General features: G+C 39.3%; 1 protein-coding gene across 2 annotated transcripts in view; it reads right to left on the bottom strand.

Moving 5' to 3' along the window:
- pak4 (p21 protein (Cdc42/Rac)-activated kinase 4) overlaps nucleotides 1–18,904 on the bottom strand; it is a 62,611-nt gene that overhangs the window by 27,206 nt on the left and 16,501 nt on the right. The window contains exon 1 of one of the 2 annotated variants that reach the window (XM_061972313.1): nucleotides 8,529–8,794. The exons of the other annotated variant lie outside the window; for it this stretch is intronic. The gene's annotated coding sequence lies outside the window, so the exon portion shown is untranslated. Of the gene's footprint in view, nucleotides 1–8,528; nucleotides 8,795–18,904 lie in introns of those variants that run through there. 2 annotated transcript variants of the gene reach the window in all.

Below are 18,904 nucleotides of genomic sequence, written 5' to 3' on the forward strand. Positions count from 1 at the left end.
TGGTTAAAATCAGGCACTTTGAAGCTTTTTTTAGGGATATTGCGTGATGGGTAAAATTTTGAAAAAAACTTTTAAAAAATATAATAAGCCACTGGGAACTGATTTTTAATGGTTTTAACAATTCTGAAATTGTGATAATGTTCCCCTTTAAAGACATGAATACATTGTCTGTATGCACATGTGTCATGTGAGCAAGTTTTAATGTTGTAAATGTGATGTTTTATGTGTTTGCCCTCTTGGCCAGGTCTCCCTTGGAAAAGAGATCTTTGATATCAATGGGATTTTTACCTGGTTAAATAAAGACTAAATAAAAATTAAATACCTTGCTCATTTTGCAAAGCAGATCTTGTTTTTATGACACTATAACTGTGATACGGGAGCATTTCAAGCGGGGGAATGTCAGACATCTGGAGGATGCGGTCTCCACTCGATAAGATTGAGTACGTTTACACTGCAGGTCAAAGTGGCACTAATTAGATTTTTTTCTTAGATCTGATTTTTTCCAGCGGACAGTTTACATTGCAAATAAAATGTGGTTGCTATCAGACTCCAGTGTTAACGCGCGCAGGCCCCATTGTGGACCCAATGTGGTCTTGACGTCACTTGAATGCGTACTTCGACAAAGTGAAAGCAAAGGAAGTTGACAGAGAGGAAGTCGCTACTACTACAAAATAAAATAAAAGTCGCAACACTTTAAAAATGAGTGGGTTTTTTTAATACGTGAAAGTAAATTAAAGTAATATAATCTATGAATGGATGTATAAAGTGCAATATATTTGGGAGCGTTGTAATCTTTTTATGGCTGTTAAGTAGAGGATACACTGACATATACGTGGATCTACGTGAGCTCTATTTTTCAACTCACACGCAAGCAAATGCGCCACAGCGTCAATTCCGGTTATTAAACAATGGCTATTTTATCTGAATCAAAACATATATTTATATATTACATATAGCCTATTATTTGTGCATTATTAATAAGTGATGCACTGAAAATGTGATCGTCTTAAATAGAAACGGAAACCGTGTGTTGTGACGAAATAGCCATTTTTATATATATAGTATAGTATAATTTCAGGGGTGTAACGCTCAGGGTAGGGTGTCTCGATACCAATATTTTGGTACCGGTACAAAACTGTATTTCGATACTTTTCTAAATAAAGGGGACCACAAAAAATGACTTTATTGGCTTTATTTTAACAAAAAATCTTACGGTACATTAAACATCTGTTTCTTATTGCAATCGCAGAACAATTTTGTCCTTAAATAAAATAGTGAACATACTAGACAACTTGTCTTTTAGTAGTAAGTAAACAAACAAAGGCTCCTAATTTGTCATAATGTCATTTCCCATTCTATTATTTTGTCAAAATTATAAAGCACAAGCTGCAAAAATTGATTAAACTACTTGTTCATTTACTCTTAATATCTGTTTGTTTTCCGTTTCAACTTGATCTATCTACACTTCTGTTAAAATGTAATATTTTATTATATATCACTATTATGTTAGATCCACTATGGACTGGACTTTCACAATATTATGTCAGACCCACTCGACGTCCATTGCATCCGGTCTCCCCTAGAGGGGGGGGGGGGGGGGGGGGGGGGGGGGGCTCACCCACATATGTGGTCCTCTCCAAGGTTTCTCACAGTCATTCACATAGACGTCCCCCTGGGTTGTGAGTTTTTCCTTGCCCCTATGTGGGCTCTGTACCGCGGATGTCGTTGTGGCTTGTGCAGCCCTTTGAGACACTTGTGATTTAGGGCTATATAAATAAACATTGATTGATTGATTGATTTTTGCTGCCGACTGTGCACACAAGTGATGTCGCTTGCCCGAAACTGAAAAATCTCATACGGGTCGCATTGCGTTTAGACTGAAGTCACATTTGAAAAGATCAGATTCCAATCGAATTCAGGACTACCTCCTGATGTGGCCTGAATCTGATGCCAAAAGATCAGATTTGAAGCACTTTGGAGCATTTAGACTGCCAAAAATATCTGTGTCACTTGAGGGCAAAAAAAAACAGATTTGGTGTGCAGTGTAAATGGGGTGAGACAAAGTTGTGAGAAAAATAACTATAATTTTAGCCTAAGTCTGCCAGCTAAATTTAGTCTCAATCAATTCAAGTGCTTTTCAAAAGTGCGACAATTTGCAGTGCAATGACGAAAGGCACAATAACAAATGTCAATGACACACAAAATATTAGGCAACAATACATTGGTAATATTAACAAGATTAATAAACATGCAATCTATTAGATAGCTAAAATGTTTAAAAATATTAAATAATGCAATTATATGCATTAAGTCTATGAGATTGATAAAAAATGTCAGTAAATAATATACCAGTGTGCAGCTTTTTAAACAGATCAAAATGTGTGTTCCTTTTTGAGCAAGTTAGATAGGTTTGGTGTTTTATCCTTTGTTGAATATGTCGGCGCTTTATAATCCAATTAGTCGACTCATCGTTAAGATAGTCTATGACTAGTCGACTATCAAAATAGTCATCGGTTGCAGCTCTAAAAGAAGGAGGGCGAGTAAGCGGTCAGTTTGCCATTAGACATAATTGATAACTGTTACATCCATGAAAATAAAAGACACAGTATCCATTTTGTTGGGTGGAATTTAACCAGATGATGGCCACCAAAATGTATTATGACTGTACCTTGATGTGCATGTTCAAGTCAAGACGGATGCAACGTTTCAACTTGAACCACTGTGACAGTACAGTAACAACACGTGTCACTCATTTTACCAGAGTACATGCATGCTTGTCTAAACTCATCATGTAGCTTCTCCAGATGACAGCATTCTTTTTACACCGGTTCTAACCTTTTAAAAATGTTGCCCACCAGTGGACAAGCAGATCTCTAGTGAAGAAAAGCAACATTAGATAGAAAAGGCAGGCTGTGAAGGTCTGAACGGAGAGCTTTCTACTTTGTCAAATATGAACAAGCGGTGTCAAGCAAAGGCAACACGGGCCTCTGTAAACACACCTGAGGGCAGGAAGTCCAAGCTACTCACCTTTGTCAAATATGACAGCAAATCCGAAAAGACTCAAAATAGCTTTGTGTAGCTCACTATGACCTGATGTGACCGTCGTATCCACCTGTCAGTTGTGTAAAACTGACCACAGCAAGTCAACGCATGAATGTTTTTTTGTCTTAGATTTTATGCACGATGCCCTTCCTGATGCACAGTGGCACTCTGAAGTGGCTCAGAGACTTACTGTAGGACAGTCCTTACAGATTTAGAGCTGCATCACAAAGTCAATACTGCAAAAAAGTCAGTTTGGTGGACAATACCTGATGTTGTGACACCGGCCCATCCAGTTTGTGACACTGAAGCATCATGGAGGAAAACTCTACAACCAAGCTAACAGTACAACGCGACCGCAAGGAATTAATAGTAAATGGGTTATACTTGTATAGCGCTTTTCTACCTTCAAAGTACCGTATTTTCCGCACTATAAGGCGCACCTAAAAACCACAAATTTTCTCAAAAGCTGACAGTGCGCCTTATAATCCGGTGCGCCTTATATATGGGTTAATATTAATATTAATTTTCATAAAGTTTCGGTCTCGCAACTACGGTAAACAGCCGCCATCTTTTTTCCCCGTAGAAGAAGAAGAAGCGCGTGGTGCATGCTGGGATATGTGACGTTTCATTTCCATTTGTGTGTTTATGTAAAGACCCCAAAATGGCTCCTATTAAGTGTGTTGTCTGTCTAATTATAAATAATGCAGACGAGGCGTGTTAACTGAGTTCTCAACGTTTACTCACAGCGTGCTCATAACCACATTCTAACTGCCAGCATACAACAACGCTTCTCAGGGCTACCGCGCATGCTCGTCACTATCGTTGCATGCTGGGTAGTGTAGTTGTTATATTTGCTAGCTCATAACATCACATTAAGAGACACGCTTACGCGCTTAATTCAATACTCGCCGTCATTCCGGGTGGATTGACAAAAGACCTCCAGCCGCTAGATATTGGTGTCAACAGGGCATTCGAAGCTAGACTGCTAACTGCGTGGGAACAGTGGATGACAGAAGGCGAACACACGTGACGTTCACCAAGACAGGGAGACAGCGCCAGACGACATACGCCACTATCTGCCAGTGGATCGTAAATGCCTGGGCTGATTCAGTCTCATCTGTGGTCCGAGCTTTCAGGAAGGCAGGAATTGTCACTGAACTAATAAACGGCAACGACACTGACTCCATTAATGACGACTTCGACGAGACGGAGCCGGCCATGTTGGATGCCGTATTCGCTCAACTGTTTAATTCGGACACTGAAGAGGAAGAATTCGAGGGATTTGTGAATGAGCTATAACTTCATAAAGTGAGCTTTACATTTTTATTTTGTGTGTTGTGTGACATTAACGTTTGAGCAACGTTGAGTTATTGATATATTGTTATTGCTCTGCACTATTTCACGTGTTACTATATTGTGATTGCACGTTTGATTTACGTAACACGAGTAAATCAGCTGTTTATTCATTTTGGGAGTGAACGGAGTTGTCAGAACGCTGGTTTGTTATCTATTAATAAAGTTTGACTGACCTATCTGACTGTTTTGTTGACATAGGTGCGCCTTATAATCCGGTGCGCCTTATATATGAACAAAGTTTTGGAATATGCCATTCATTGAAGGTGCGCCTTATAATCCGATGCACCTTATAGTGCGGAAAATACGGTACTCAAAGCACTTTGACACTATTTCCACATTCACACACTGATGGCCCTAACCACGACCCATCAGGAGCAAGGGTGAAGTGTCTTGCTTAAGGACACAATGGACGTGACTAGGTTGGTAGAAGATGGGGGATCGAACCAGGAACCCTTAGGTTTCCGCCACGCTGTCCCATATAAATTACGTCACACTATGGCTACAATGAGGATTACATTGACCAAAAAGTCAAACCCTCTATTATTACATCACAAATATTTAAATTCACAGATGTGGTGCATTTTTGAACAGCTACAATCATGCGAAATGCAAAATGTGTATGCCCACACAACACTAAAAGCTTTTAGCACATCAGTTTGAAGAGTATGGAAGTGATTGAGGAAAGATCTCAAAATATGTGCAAACATGAGTCAGTAAAAGAACAGTATAAGCATTTGGTGTATGGAAAAATGCAGAGAACCATTATGTCTGATTTAATCAATTTGCCATTTAATACATATTCTGTATTTAAGCATTTTATGGTATAGTTTTTTAAAGTTGTCAAAATTAACGAGTTACCTCATGTGATTAATCCTGTACACACTTATATTAATCATGTAATTTATTTTGCTCGTACAAGCTCTTTTACCTTAACTGCGATACGGTCAGTGATCAGATCAACGCGTACGTCAGTACAAGAATGAATGAGGAGACTCCGGCTTATTTTCACACCAAAATAAAGCCTGAAAGAACTTCAGATGTAACTGCTACCAAGTCTTTAAAAACATTCCTAGATACAATTCTGACAATAAAATTGGATTGGTGTACAAATATTCAGGTCTTTTCTTGAGCAAATTTTAGATATGCATGCGAGCAATCACCCGTAATTAATTGTGATTAATGCAAATTCCAAAATGTGATTAATCTGATTCACAAAAATTAATCATTTGACAGCCCAAGTTTCTTTATTTCAAACATGTTCAAAAGTTACATAAACGAACATCACGTGATTATACTAGCACAAAAAGAGAGCAGAGTGTACACAGTCAAATTCCTTGTGTGTTAAACATACTTGGCAAATAAATCTGATTCTGATTCTCCATATCTATTACTGATAAATCATTCAGGAGGCTTCCTTCTACTCCTTTTTAACATGTGATGTACTTTCAAGTAACTTTGTAAAGCAGAGTTGGGCAAATATTTTGACTTGGGTGCCACATTGAGAGAAAAAAAATGTGGCTGGGAGCCAATGTGTATGAAATTATATGTACACATTTAGCTGTGAAAATGTGCTGTACAGTATGTGTGTTTGGGTCCCTTTTTTTCAGGAACACGAATACCAAAAAGTCACAATGTCCGATAGTGTTCTAAAAACATTATTATGACAGACCACCTCAAAAAAAAAGGAATGGAATTTTACAGTTTTTTACTGAATGGGACACCCAAAATATACATTAAAATAAAGAAAGTGGGATTTACAATATCAACTATGAACAATAAAACACTGAATATTAACATATGAACGTCACTCTTCTTTTACTTCTCAGACTAGCTCAGGGGTAGGGAACCTATGGCTCTCGAGCCAGATGTGGCTCTTTTGATGACTGCATCTGGCTCTCAGATAAATCTTAGCTGACATTGCTTAACACGACAAGTAATGAATAATTCCGCTGGTAATCACAATGTTAAAAATAACATTCAAAATATAAAACATTCTCATGTATTTTAATCCATCCATCCATCCATTTTCGACCGCACCTGATCAAGAAGTCGCAAAAATGGTAAGAAGTATTTTATTTATTATTGGTTAGCTTCAGAATAACAATGTTATTAAAAAGAATAAGAGACTTATCATACTCTAAAAATGTTGGTCTTACTTAAAAATGCACGCGATTAGTTGTATTCAGTGTTAAAAAATATTATATGGCTCTCACGGAAATACATTTTAAAATATTTGGCTTTCATGGCTCTCTCAGCCAAAAAGGTTCCCGACCCCTGGACTCATACTTGCCAACCCTCCCGGATTTTCCGGGAGACTCCCGAAATTCAGCGCCTCTCCCGAAAACCTCCCGGGACAAATGTTCTCCCGAAAATCTCCCGAAATTCAAGCGGACCTGAGTGACGTGTCGACGGCCTGTTTTCACGTCCGCTTTCCCACAATATAAACAGCGTGCCTTCCCAATCACGTTATAACTGTAGAATGATCGAGGGCGAGTTCTTGGTTTCTTATGTGGGTTTATTGTTAGGCAGTTTCATTATCGTCCTCCCAGCGCGGTAACAAAACACAACAACAGCAGTCACGTTTTCGTCTACCGTAAAGCAGTTCGTCTGCCGTAAACAGCAATGTTGTGACACTCTTAAACAGGACAATACTGCCATCTACTGTACATGCATATGTGACAATAACATCTAGGGCTTTTAGAGAGTGCAGTGCACAACTGCGCACACAACAAGGAGACGAAGCAGAATGCATCATCAGAGAGGGTGTTCAGCATGGCTAGAAAAATAGTGACAGAGAAATAGAACAAGGATGGACAATTCAACCCTGAACTCAACAATGAGTAGATGAGTGTTATGTGTGTGTATATGTGTAAATAAATGAACACTGAAATTCAAGTATTTATGTTATTTATATATATATATATATATATACTACTCAGTGGCCTAGTGACCTACTCAGTGGCCTAGTGGTTAGAGTGTCCGCCCTGAGATCGGTAGGTTGTGAGTTCAAACCCCGGCCGAGTCATACCAAAGACTATAAAAATGGGACCCATTACCTCCCTGCTTGGCACTCAGCATCAAGGGTTGGAATTGGGGGTTAAATCACCAAAATGATTCCCGGGCGCGGCCACCGCTGCTGCCCACTGCTCCCCTCACCTCCCAGGGGGTGATCAAGGGTGATGGGTCAAATGCAGAGAATAATCTCGCCACACCTAGTGTGTGTGTGACAATCATTGGTACTTTAACTTTAACTTATATATATATAGCTAGAATTCACTGAAAGTCAAGTATTTCATAAGAAATACTTGACTTGGTGAATTCTAGCTGTAAATATACTCCTACCCTCTTAACCACGCCCCCAATCACTCCCGAAATCGGAGGTCTCAAGGTTGGCAAGTATGCCTGGACTAGCTCCTCAATAGACATATTTAAAAAAAAATTAAAAACAGCAAAATATGAATGCAAAGTATAATAAACACCTACAATATGATATATTATCACTTGTAGGCAGAACTTTGTTGTAAAAATCTGCTTCTGACACATGTGTTTGGGCTGGCCGCCCTGAAAACAAACCACGCCCACTCTGGTTTGTTCCTCGTCTAATGATGCTGTGCCGAGATTACCGTAATAACTCGTATAACACCCAAAAGTGCAATTTCATCCATTCAAATACTTTCTATAGTTCAAGACTTACGGTAATTCAAAAACAACACTGCACTTCATAATGGCGGCTACAGTTTTGATGTTAAATGTCTAAAAAAAGTTATGTAGGCAGGATTGAAAATCTTAATAGGCTGAACTAAAGCATGCTTACTTACACACTGATAACCTGGGGAAAAAAACTGTAGCGTAGTTCTGGTTTTGAAAGTTACAGTTTTTGGTACGAAATAAAGTAATAGTTTGTTTAAAAAGTCAGACAAAGTGGTAAGTAAGAGACAGAAGAGAATGTCCCAGATGCAGGCAGTGCTCCCCTCCTCTTAAAAACAATCTAACAATAAAGTTACTGTGTGGGTTTTCCCTGTTGAACAGCTAATCCACGCCGTGACATTTCAGCTACATCTGAGTGGATGCCAAGTTACAACAAAGTCCACGCAACGGAGATCGACAAAAGCCACAGGTGTTGTACTTACTGGCTTAAATGAACACAAGGCAGCCGACACACAACATCCACCTGACGTCATGTCGGAAAGGCGACGAAGAAGACGAAGTCGCTCCGTGTTTAACTCGTCCAAAGTGTTGTTAAATCCTCGTGGGAATATAGTTTCAAAAACACACTCCGCCTTGTTTTAAGTAGGCTCGTGAAATGAACATGGGGGGAAAAAAAAGACAGTGTTGCTGCTGCCTCTCCGGGCGGAAACACAAAGTGTGATGACGCATTCCAACGCTCCCACGCTAGCACCGCCCGGTTTCGTGACGTCACTGCATAGCAAACCCGACCTTAACCACACTTTCACGGTTCAAAAAAGTAAGAAAAACACAAACTCGACACTATCACGGCTATATTGCTTCACTTTTTAGGACAGCTGGTGTTTTATGTGAGAAAAAATGTGTACACTCAGTGGCCACCTCATTAGGTACACCTACACATTGGCAAATACATAACGCTCATTTTTGATAGATCATGACAGGCCATCTATTGAAGAATCTATCGATTATTTTGCTTGTACTGTAGCTGCAGTGTTCAGTTTATTTGTAATGTTGATGACCCAATATCTTCAAACGCCATTATGGGTTTATCATCATTACATAAGAATTAGTCACATGACGATTTTAACAACGTATCTGATAGTATTGTCACAACAATATCAGGAAAAAGTCACAATACCATACTTGCCAACCTTGAGACCTCCGATTTCGGTTGGGGGCGTGGTTAAGATATATATATATATATATATATATATATATATAAATACTTGAATTTCAGTGTTCATTTATTTACACATATACACACACATAACACTCCTCTACTCATTGTTGAGTTAAGGGTTGAATTATCCATCCTTGTTCTATTCTCTGTCACTATTTCAGAACACACACATTATACAAATATACTTATAAAATCAATAAGAAAACGGGAGCTCTAATTTGGGAGTCTGAATTAGGATCAGAAGTTCCTATATAAACATTGCGTACTCACGTCGCCATTTTGTATTGATTACTGCAGCTGTACACTGGATTCATTCACAAATACAAACTACAACTCACAAACACTTTAGAGTTAGGCTCCACCATCAGAATGTGTACTTAAACTTATAAAGATCACATGGATATTATTCAGTGAGTTGATTCACCAAAACTAACCTGTTATACAGGAGGAAAAAGCACACAGGACGTTTCAATTGTTTACAGACTGGTCGCTCTCATCAGAATGACAAGACACTTCCGGTCTGCAGGTGATAGCATTCAATTGGGAAGAAACGCCCTACTGCCCACTACTGACCAATGTGAATACTGATAAATGTGTAATGACAGCTCCAAAAACGAATTCAAACCACAAAATAAAATAAATAAATCAACACAAAAATGTGACACATTATGGCGTGGCCTCCAGCTCCGCCTGAATTTCGGGAGATTTTCGGGAGAAAATTTGTCCCGGGAGGTTTTCGGGAGAGGCGCTGAATTTCGGGAGTCTCCCGGAAAATCCGTGAGGGTTGGCAAGTATGCACAATACCAACACAAAATAATAATACAACTAGAAAAGCAGTGTGATCACAGAGTCCAGAGTGTGGTCTGGGGGCCATTTGCGCCCCGCAGTTATTTATTTATTTATTTTTGGCCCACGACACCTTCTACAGACAAAATAAACTGCTTTGACTAGAACTAAAAAAAACAAAGGAAAATGCAATGAGACCAATTTCCCCCCAAAATGAGACCTGAAAACTAGAAATGCCGATATTATCGGCCGATAAATGCGTTAAAATGTAATATCGGAAATTATCGGTATCTGTTTTTTATTATCGGTATCGGTGTTTTTTTATTTTATTTTTTTTATTAAATCAACATAAAAAACACAAGATACACTTACAATTAGTGCACCAACCCAAAAAACCTCCCTCCCCCATTTACACTCATTCACACAAAAGGGTTGTTTCTTTCTGTAATTAATATTCTGTTTCCTACATTATATATCAATATATATCAATACAGTCTGCAAGGGATACAGTCCGTAAGCACACATGATTGTGCGTGCTGTTGGTCCACTAATAGTACTAACCTTTAACAGTTAATTTGGCTAATTTTCATTAATTACTAGTTTCTATGTAACTGTTTTTATATTGTTTTACTTTCTTTTTTATTCAAGAAAATGTTTTTAATTTATTTATCTTAATAATTTTTTTTAAAAGTACCTCATCTTCACCATACCTGGTTGTCCAAATTAGGCATAATAATGTGTTAATTCCACGACTGCATATATCGGTATCGGTTGATATCGGTATCGGTAATTAAAGGGTTGGACAATATCGGGATATCGGCAAAAAGCCATTATCGGAAATCGACTGAAAACTAAAATAGTCAACCTGTGCTTGATGAACACAATGTATGTACACATTTATTGAATATTAAGAAGAGTTTATTCATTTACAATGTATTGGATTTTGTTATGCTTCGGTTTAATCCCAGATGCAGAGACGGCAGGCTAGTGCAGGAAAGTATCATTCTTTATGAGTGAAACGCAGGTAACATAAAAACAAAGATGTTCAGCTGGGAAGTGCACAAATGGAAAACAGGTGTGTGATGCGCAAAGCAAGCAAAAGGTACAACTTTGAGGTACAAAGCAAAATCATCTGGTCCTGAAAAGCATCCTATTATCAACCATGGACATGTGTTCCCTGGTTGTCAATCAAGGACAGGTGACGGAGCCAGCGCTCAGACCAGAGGAGTGGTAACAAATGGGAGGCGACCATGAAGTGGAATGAAAAATAAGGAAATAATACAAAACACAAGAAACTAATACTGACTGTCATGTAGGACCATGATAGGTTTTAGGACCTTGGATGTACAAAAAAGTAGAAAGTAGCCCCTACAGCCTTCAACCCCAACACCCCTGCCCTGTCCAAGCATCCTAATAGTAAAAACAAATCAAAATCCAGACGATGATCTGGGTCGCCCCCTAAAATATAATAAGTTGTTCCTTATCTCATTTCCTAAAAGTTTAATAAAAATGTGCCCAACACTTTTTGAGCTTATATGGGGATGAAAGTAACTGAGTGAACCCTCTTTGATGTTTCCACCCTCTTTGCAAGCAAACACACACGCACACAGAAGTTGAGGCTCAGAACTTAAACATTAAGGTAGCGTCGTCGTAAAAATGGCCCGGGTCAGGCCCAAAATCTATTCAATTGCTCCTTATCCCTTTTCTGACATTTCATGAACGTTTCATTCAAATCCACCCACAGCCTTTTGAGGTATTTTGCTAACAAAACAAACAAACCCCAGCAATTGCATAAATAAGGTAACTATTCCCTGTTGTGTCATACAATTGTATGTACAAAATAAAGTCAACAGTGGAAAAATGACTCATTACCTTGCTGGTGTACATGCTTCTGCCTCATGGTGGAGGGAATGGGTTCAACTTCATCAAGAAGAGCATCCTACGTAAAAACTAAGCCAAAACAATTCATGCGATGGACTTACTGCGGCGACTCTCGACAGGGATAGGTGGAAGAAAGTGCAAAAATATCTCAACAAAAGCAAAAAATATACACCCTTGGTGTCAAAATTATAGATCAGTGGTTCCCAAACTTTTTTTTCACAAAGTACCACCTTTGAAAACACTTGGCTCGCCAATGATCAACATTAAAATACAGTAGCATAGTAGGCCTAAGTATTCATTAAAAAGTATTAATAATATTAAATATTTTTGGCCACTGTAACATTACACACACGTTGAACAGTAACACTATGCTTGAATATAGGAAAATAAAACACTGTACTTAAAAATAATGAATAAAATATTTGACATACCACTAGATGGAGCCCACATACACAGTTTAAAAAATCACTGCTATAAATACACCATATTGCCAAAAGTATTTGGCCACCCATCCAAATGATCAGAATCAGGTGTCCTAATCACTTGGCCACAGGTGAATAAAATCTACCACTTAGGCATGGAGACTGTTTCTACAAACATTTGTGAAAGAATGAGCCGCTCTCAGGAGCTCAGTGATTTCCAGCGTGGAACTGTCATAGGATGCCACCTGTGCAACAAATCCAGTCGCTCCAAAGTCAACTGTAGGCTTTATCATAAGAAAATGGAGGAGTTTGGGAACAACAGCCACTCAGCCCCCAAGTGGTAGGCCATGTAAACTGACAGAGAGGGGTCAGCAGATGCTGAAGCGCATAGTGCAAAGAGGTCGCAGACTTTCTGCACAGTCAATTGCTAGAGAGCTCCAAACTGCACGTGACTAAGGCGGAAACGACGCGTCGACGTAGTCGACGTCATCGGTTACGTAAATACGTCGACGCCGTTTTTGTGCGTCGGCGCGTCGCATATTTACGTCACACTACTGTCATGGCGGAGCGCAAAGCAGACGATGCGAGCGAGGGGAAAAAAGCACGCCAAAAGTCGTCAAAAGTGTCGGAGTATTTCAATAAACGGCCTAAAATGTTGTTGTATGCACACTATGTTGAGCGGAAATGGCCTATCAAAGCAGCACAACGGCTATGAACGAACATTTGAAAAGAAAACCCCCGACAGCGTTCTTGCCATCACTATCAACAAGTCAATCGTCCGCGTGCGTATACGTTGTCATTATTACACAAAAACATGAATGTGTCATTTGTATCTGCGTTGTAAATTCATAAACTAAAGCACCGTTTGCTCTGAGAGGCGCGTTTGGCGTGCCTGTTCAGTGTTTACAAAGACGCGCTCCTCTTTAACGCTGTGGAGAGGCGGCGGCGGCGAGCGAGCGGCGAGGCGGGGCGCGCCGGGAGCGACGCCGCAAGAGACAGGGGACGACGAGCGAGCGAGGAAGAGGAGCTGAAAAGCGAGGAAAGAAAGAGAAAAGAGTTGGAAGAGAAAAGACTTTGTGTAAAATTAAAAGATTGTAAACCTGGCAAAGCCGTCTGGCGTTCAGTCTGTCGGTCCTGAAAGAACCCCACGGCACAAGACGTGTCACAAACGCTAACGTTAATTAGTTGTGCAAATACCTTTTACAACATTAACAGTTACATATACTATGTACAAACCAACAATTAACTTTCACTTTAATCATACTATCATTGTTGTGTTATTAAGCAAAATAAGCAATACTTTTACTTTTGTTGAAATGTTTACACTGTACACTTTTTTGTATTGGATGTTTAGCTTTATTTTTGCACATTTTAGCAAATAAGCAATACTTTTACTTTTGTTGAAATGTTTACACTGTTACAGAATATTTCCGTTTTGCACTTTTTTGTATTGGATGTTTATCTTTATTTTTGCACATTTTAAAGCAAAATAAGCAATACTTTTACTTTTTAAATGCTTATACTATTCCAGAATATTAAGATTGGCACTGGATGTTTACTTTTATATTTGCACATTAAAAAGCAAATAAGCTACTTTTAATTTTGTTAAATGTTAAAAGTTTTAAATGTTTACATTGTTACAGAATATTTTGTCATGTTGTTGTCAATGTTGACTGAGTGGCCATACTTTTTTTTTTTGTAAATAAAAGCCATGCCTTTTGAAAAAACTGGCCTAAATTTATTTTTTTCATCTTAATTTTAAATTTAAAAAAAAATCGGTAAAAGGAAAAATAATCTATAGATTAATCGAAAAAATAATCTATAGATTAACCGATTAATCGAAAAAATAATCTATAGATTAATCGATAGAAAAATAATCGTTAGCTGCAGCCCTACACATATTTGAAACATATTGCGTGGCCTTCTATAAACTAAATGGTCGGAACGATCCAGCGGAATGAAGAGTATTAAATATTGTGTCCATATTTCCATAGACTAAAATGACATGACAGGATGATTGAGGCGGATACTGATTAAGTCTTAATGACTCAGTTTGGCACGGCGGTCTGATAAAAAACAGGGAATTGTGAAAAATGACACGTGCTTGCTAACACAAACACATCCATCACCAGTGAACGCACAATCCGTTTTTATAGCGAGCACCCTCTAATGATAGGTTTCCTTCCAGCTAATGAAACCACAGAGTGTGTACGTCTCAGAGTGTCTCCGAGAGCCAATAAGCTGTCGGCACCGGCGAGGAGGACGTTCCCGGCAGAAACAGGTCGACTCAGGAGAACGCGCAACGCTGCCAATCACGGGGCCGGTTTCATACAAAAGCATGGTGGCGGCGCAGCCAATAGTGGTGGATTTTCAGAGGCAGGTTGTGGAATGTGGGATGGTCAACGATTGAAGGCGGCAGAAAAAGAGAGCATGCACGCACGCACACACGGTTCATGTTCACCAGTCATCTATCTTTGGCATGGGAAAAAAAAGCGTGTATGACACAGAATGTGGGGAATCTTTTGCAGCAGGTTTTGTTCTTGTTCACGATGGCGAACACAAAGCAACTTCCAAACACACAAATATTCGAAGGAGACTATAGTTTGGTTATAGTTATGTGATTTATGGCAAACAATAATTCATTTGTTGCGGTCCGCCACAATTAAAACTGGACCGCCACAGAGATTTGTTGACGTTTTTTTGTTCAGATTCGGCGTGTTTGCCCTTGCTCAAACTTAACAATGGGACCGTCTGTGTAGCTTGTTCTAGCTCCATATAGCAGATGGCATCATGGCTGCTTATTACCGCACCTGTCACGCACACATCACTGGTCGCGCATTTTAACGCAACTGTTTATCAAATCGAGATACAGGTAAAAGCCAGTAAATTAGAATATTTTGAAAAACTTGATTTATTTCAGTAATTGCATTCAAAAGGTGTAACTTGTACATTATATTTATTCATTGCACACAGACTGATGCATTCAAATGTTTATTTCATTTAATTTTGATGATTTGAAGTGGCAACAAAGGAAAATCCAAAATTCCGTGTGTCACAAAATTAGAATATTACTTAAGGCTAATACAAAAAAGGGATTTTTAGAAATGTTGGCCAACTGAAAAGTATGAAAATGAAAAATATGAGCATGTACAATACTCAATACTTGGTTGGAGCTCCTTTTGCCTCAATTACTGCGTTAATGCGGCGTGGCATGGAGTCGATGAGTTTCTGGCACTGCTCAGGTGTTATGAGAGCCCAGGTTGCTCTGATAGTGGCCTTCAACTCTTCTGCGTTTTTGGGTCTGGCATTCTGCATCTTCCTTTTCACAATACCCCACAGATTTTCTATGGGGCTAAGGTCAGGGGAGTTGGCGGGCCAATTTAGAACAGAAATACCATGGTCCGTAAACCAGGCACGGGTAGATTTTGCGCTGTGTGCAGGCGCCAAGTCCTGTTGGAACTTGAAATCTCCATCTCCATAGAGCAGGTCAGCAGCAGGAAGCATGAAGTGCTCTAAAACTTGCTGGTAGACGGCTGCGTTGACCCTGGATCTCAGGAAACAGAGTGGACCGACACCAGCAGATGACATGGCACCCCAAACCATCACCCAACCATGCAAATTTTGCATTTCCTTTGGAAATTGAGGTCCCAGAGTCTGGAGGAAGACAGGAGAGGCACAGGATCCACGTTGCCTGAAGTCTAGTGTAAAGTTTCCACCATCAGTGATGGTTTGGGGTGCCATGTCATCTGCTGGTGTCGGTCCACTCTGTTTCCTGAGATCCAGGGTCAACGCAGCCGTCTTCCAGCAAGTTTTAGAGCACTTCATGCTTCCTGCTGCTGACCTGCTCTATGGAGATGGAGATTTCAAGTTCCAACAGGACTTGGCGCCTGCACACAGCGCAAAATCTACCCGTGCCTGGTTTACGGACCATGGTATTTCTGTTCTAAATTAGCCCGCCAACTCCCCTGACCTTAGCCCCATAGAAAATCTGTGGGGTATTGTGAAAAGGGAGATGCAGAATGCCAGACCCAAAAACGCAGAAGAGTTGAAGGCCACTATCAGAGCAACCTGGGCTCTCATAACACCTGAGCAGTGCCAGAAACTCATCGACTCCATGCCACGCCGCATTAACGCAGTAATTGAGGCAAAAGGAGCTCCGACCAAGTATTGAGTATTGTACATGCTCATATTTTTCATTTTCATACTTTTCAGTTGGCCAACATTTCTAAAAATCCCTTTTTTATATTAGCCTTAAGTAATATTCTAATTTTGTGACATACGGAATTTTGGATTTTCATTTGTTGCCACTTCAAATCATCAAAATTAAATGAAATAAACATTTGAGTGCATCAGTCTGTGTGCAATGAATAAATATAATGTACAAGTTACACCTTTTGAATGCAATTACTGAAATAAATCAAGTTTTTCAAAATATTCTAATTTACTGGCTTTTACCTGTATGTCAAGACTAGAGATGTCCGATAATATCGGCCGGTAAATGCTTTAAAATGTAATATCGGAAATCATCGGTATCGGTTTCAAAAAGTAAAATGTATGACTTTTTAAAACGCCGCTGTGTACACGGACGTAGGGAGAAGTACAGAGCGCCAATAAACCTTAAAGGCACTGCCTTTGCGTGCCGGCCCAGTCACATAATATCTACGGCTTTTCACACAAACAAGTGAATGCCATGCATACTTGGTCAACAGCCATACAGGTCACACTGAGGGTGGCCATATAAACAACTTTAACACTGTTACAAATATGCGCCACACTGTGAACCCACACCAAACAAGAATGACAAACACATTTCGGGAGAACATCCACACCGTAACACAACATAAACAGAACAGAACAAATACCCAGAACCCTTTGCAGCACTAACTCTTCCGGGACGCTACAATATACACCCCCGCTACCCCCTACACCCCCCACCTCAACCCCGCCCACCTCAATCTTGTCAAATAATGCACTTTGTGACTTCAATAATAAATATGGCAGTGCCATGTTGGCATTTTTTTCCATAACTTGAGTTGATTTATTTTGGAAAACCTTGTTACATTGTTTAATGCATCCAACGGAGCATCACAACAAAATTAGGCATAATAATATGTTAATTCCACGACTCTATATATCGGTATCGGTTGATATCGGAATCGGTAATTAAGAGTTGGACAATATCGGAATATCGGATATCGGCAACAAAGCCATTATCGGACATCTCTAGTCAAGACGTGTACAGTGGAACCTCAATTTACGAATGCCTCTATTTGAGACATTTTCCGTGTACGAACCTATACATGCCTCAGTGTGTGAACTGTCTCGCCTCATTTATTCATTTAGCATGTTGCTGGAAGCCATAGGTAGCTACTAGGGCTGTGAATCTTTGAGTGTCCCACGATTCGATTCAATATCGATTCTTGGGGTCACGATTCGATTCAAAATCGATTTTTTTTTTTTCAATTCAACATGATTCTCGATTCGAAAACGATTTTTTCCCGATTCAAAAGGATTCTCTATTCATTCAATACATAAGATTTCAGCAGGATCTACCACAGTCTGCTGACATGCAAGCAGAGTAGTAGATTTTTGTAAAAAGCTTTTATAATTGTAAAGGACAATGTTTTATCAAGTGATTGCAATAATGTACATTTGTTTTAACTATTAAATGAACCAAAAATATGACTTATTTTATCTTTGTGAAAATATTGGACACAGTGTGTTGTCAAGCTTATGAGATGCGATGCAAGTGTAAGCCACTGTGACACTATTCTTTTTTTTTTTTTTTTTTTTATAAATGTCTAATGATAATGTCAATGAGGGATTTTTAATCACTGCTATGTTGAAATTGTAACCAATATTGATGCTGTTGTTGATAATATTCATTTTTGTTTCACTACTTTTGGTTTGTTCTGTGTCGTGTTTGTGTCTCCTCTCAATTGCTCTGTTTATTGCAGTTCTGAGTGTTGCTGGGTCGGGTTTGGTTTTGGAATTGGATTGCATTGTTATGGTATTGCTGTGTATTGTTTTGTTGGATTGATTAATAAATTTTTTTTAAATGAGAATCGATTCTGAATCGCACAACGTGAGAATCGCAAATTGATTTTTTTTCCCCACACCCTTAATATATATACACACACACATGCACAGTGTCTTCAAAGTGTGTATTTTTTTTACTAAAATAGGGACTTTTGTCGAGGCTAGAACCAATTATTCATGTTTACATTGATTTTTATGGGGAACCTTGCTTCACTATATGAACTTTTCGGTTTATGAAACATGTTGAAGAACCAATCGAGTACCGTATTTTCCGCACTATAAGCCGCACCTAAAAACCACAAATTTTCTCAAAAGCTGACAGTGCGCCTTATAACCCGGTGCGCTTTATATATGGATTAATATTAAGATTCATTTTCATAAAGTTTCGGTCTCGCAACTACGGTAAACAGCCGCCATCTTTTTTCCCCGTAGAAGAGGAAGTGCTTCTTCTTCTTCTACGCAAGCAACCGCCAAGGTAAGCACCCGCCCCCATAGAACAGGAAGCGCTTCT

Source organism: Nerophis lumbriciformis, linkage group LG17 (genome assembly GCF_033978685.3).
Source record: "Nerophis lumbriciformis linkage group LG17, RoL_Nlum_v2.1, whole genome shotgun sequence".
NCBI classification, from domain to species: Eukaryota; Metazoa; Chordata; class Actinopteri; order Syngnathiformes; family Syngnathidae; genus Nerophis; species Nerophis lumbriciformis.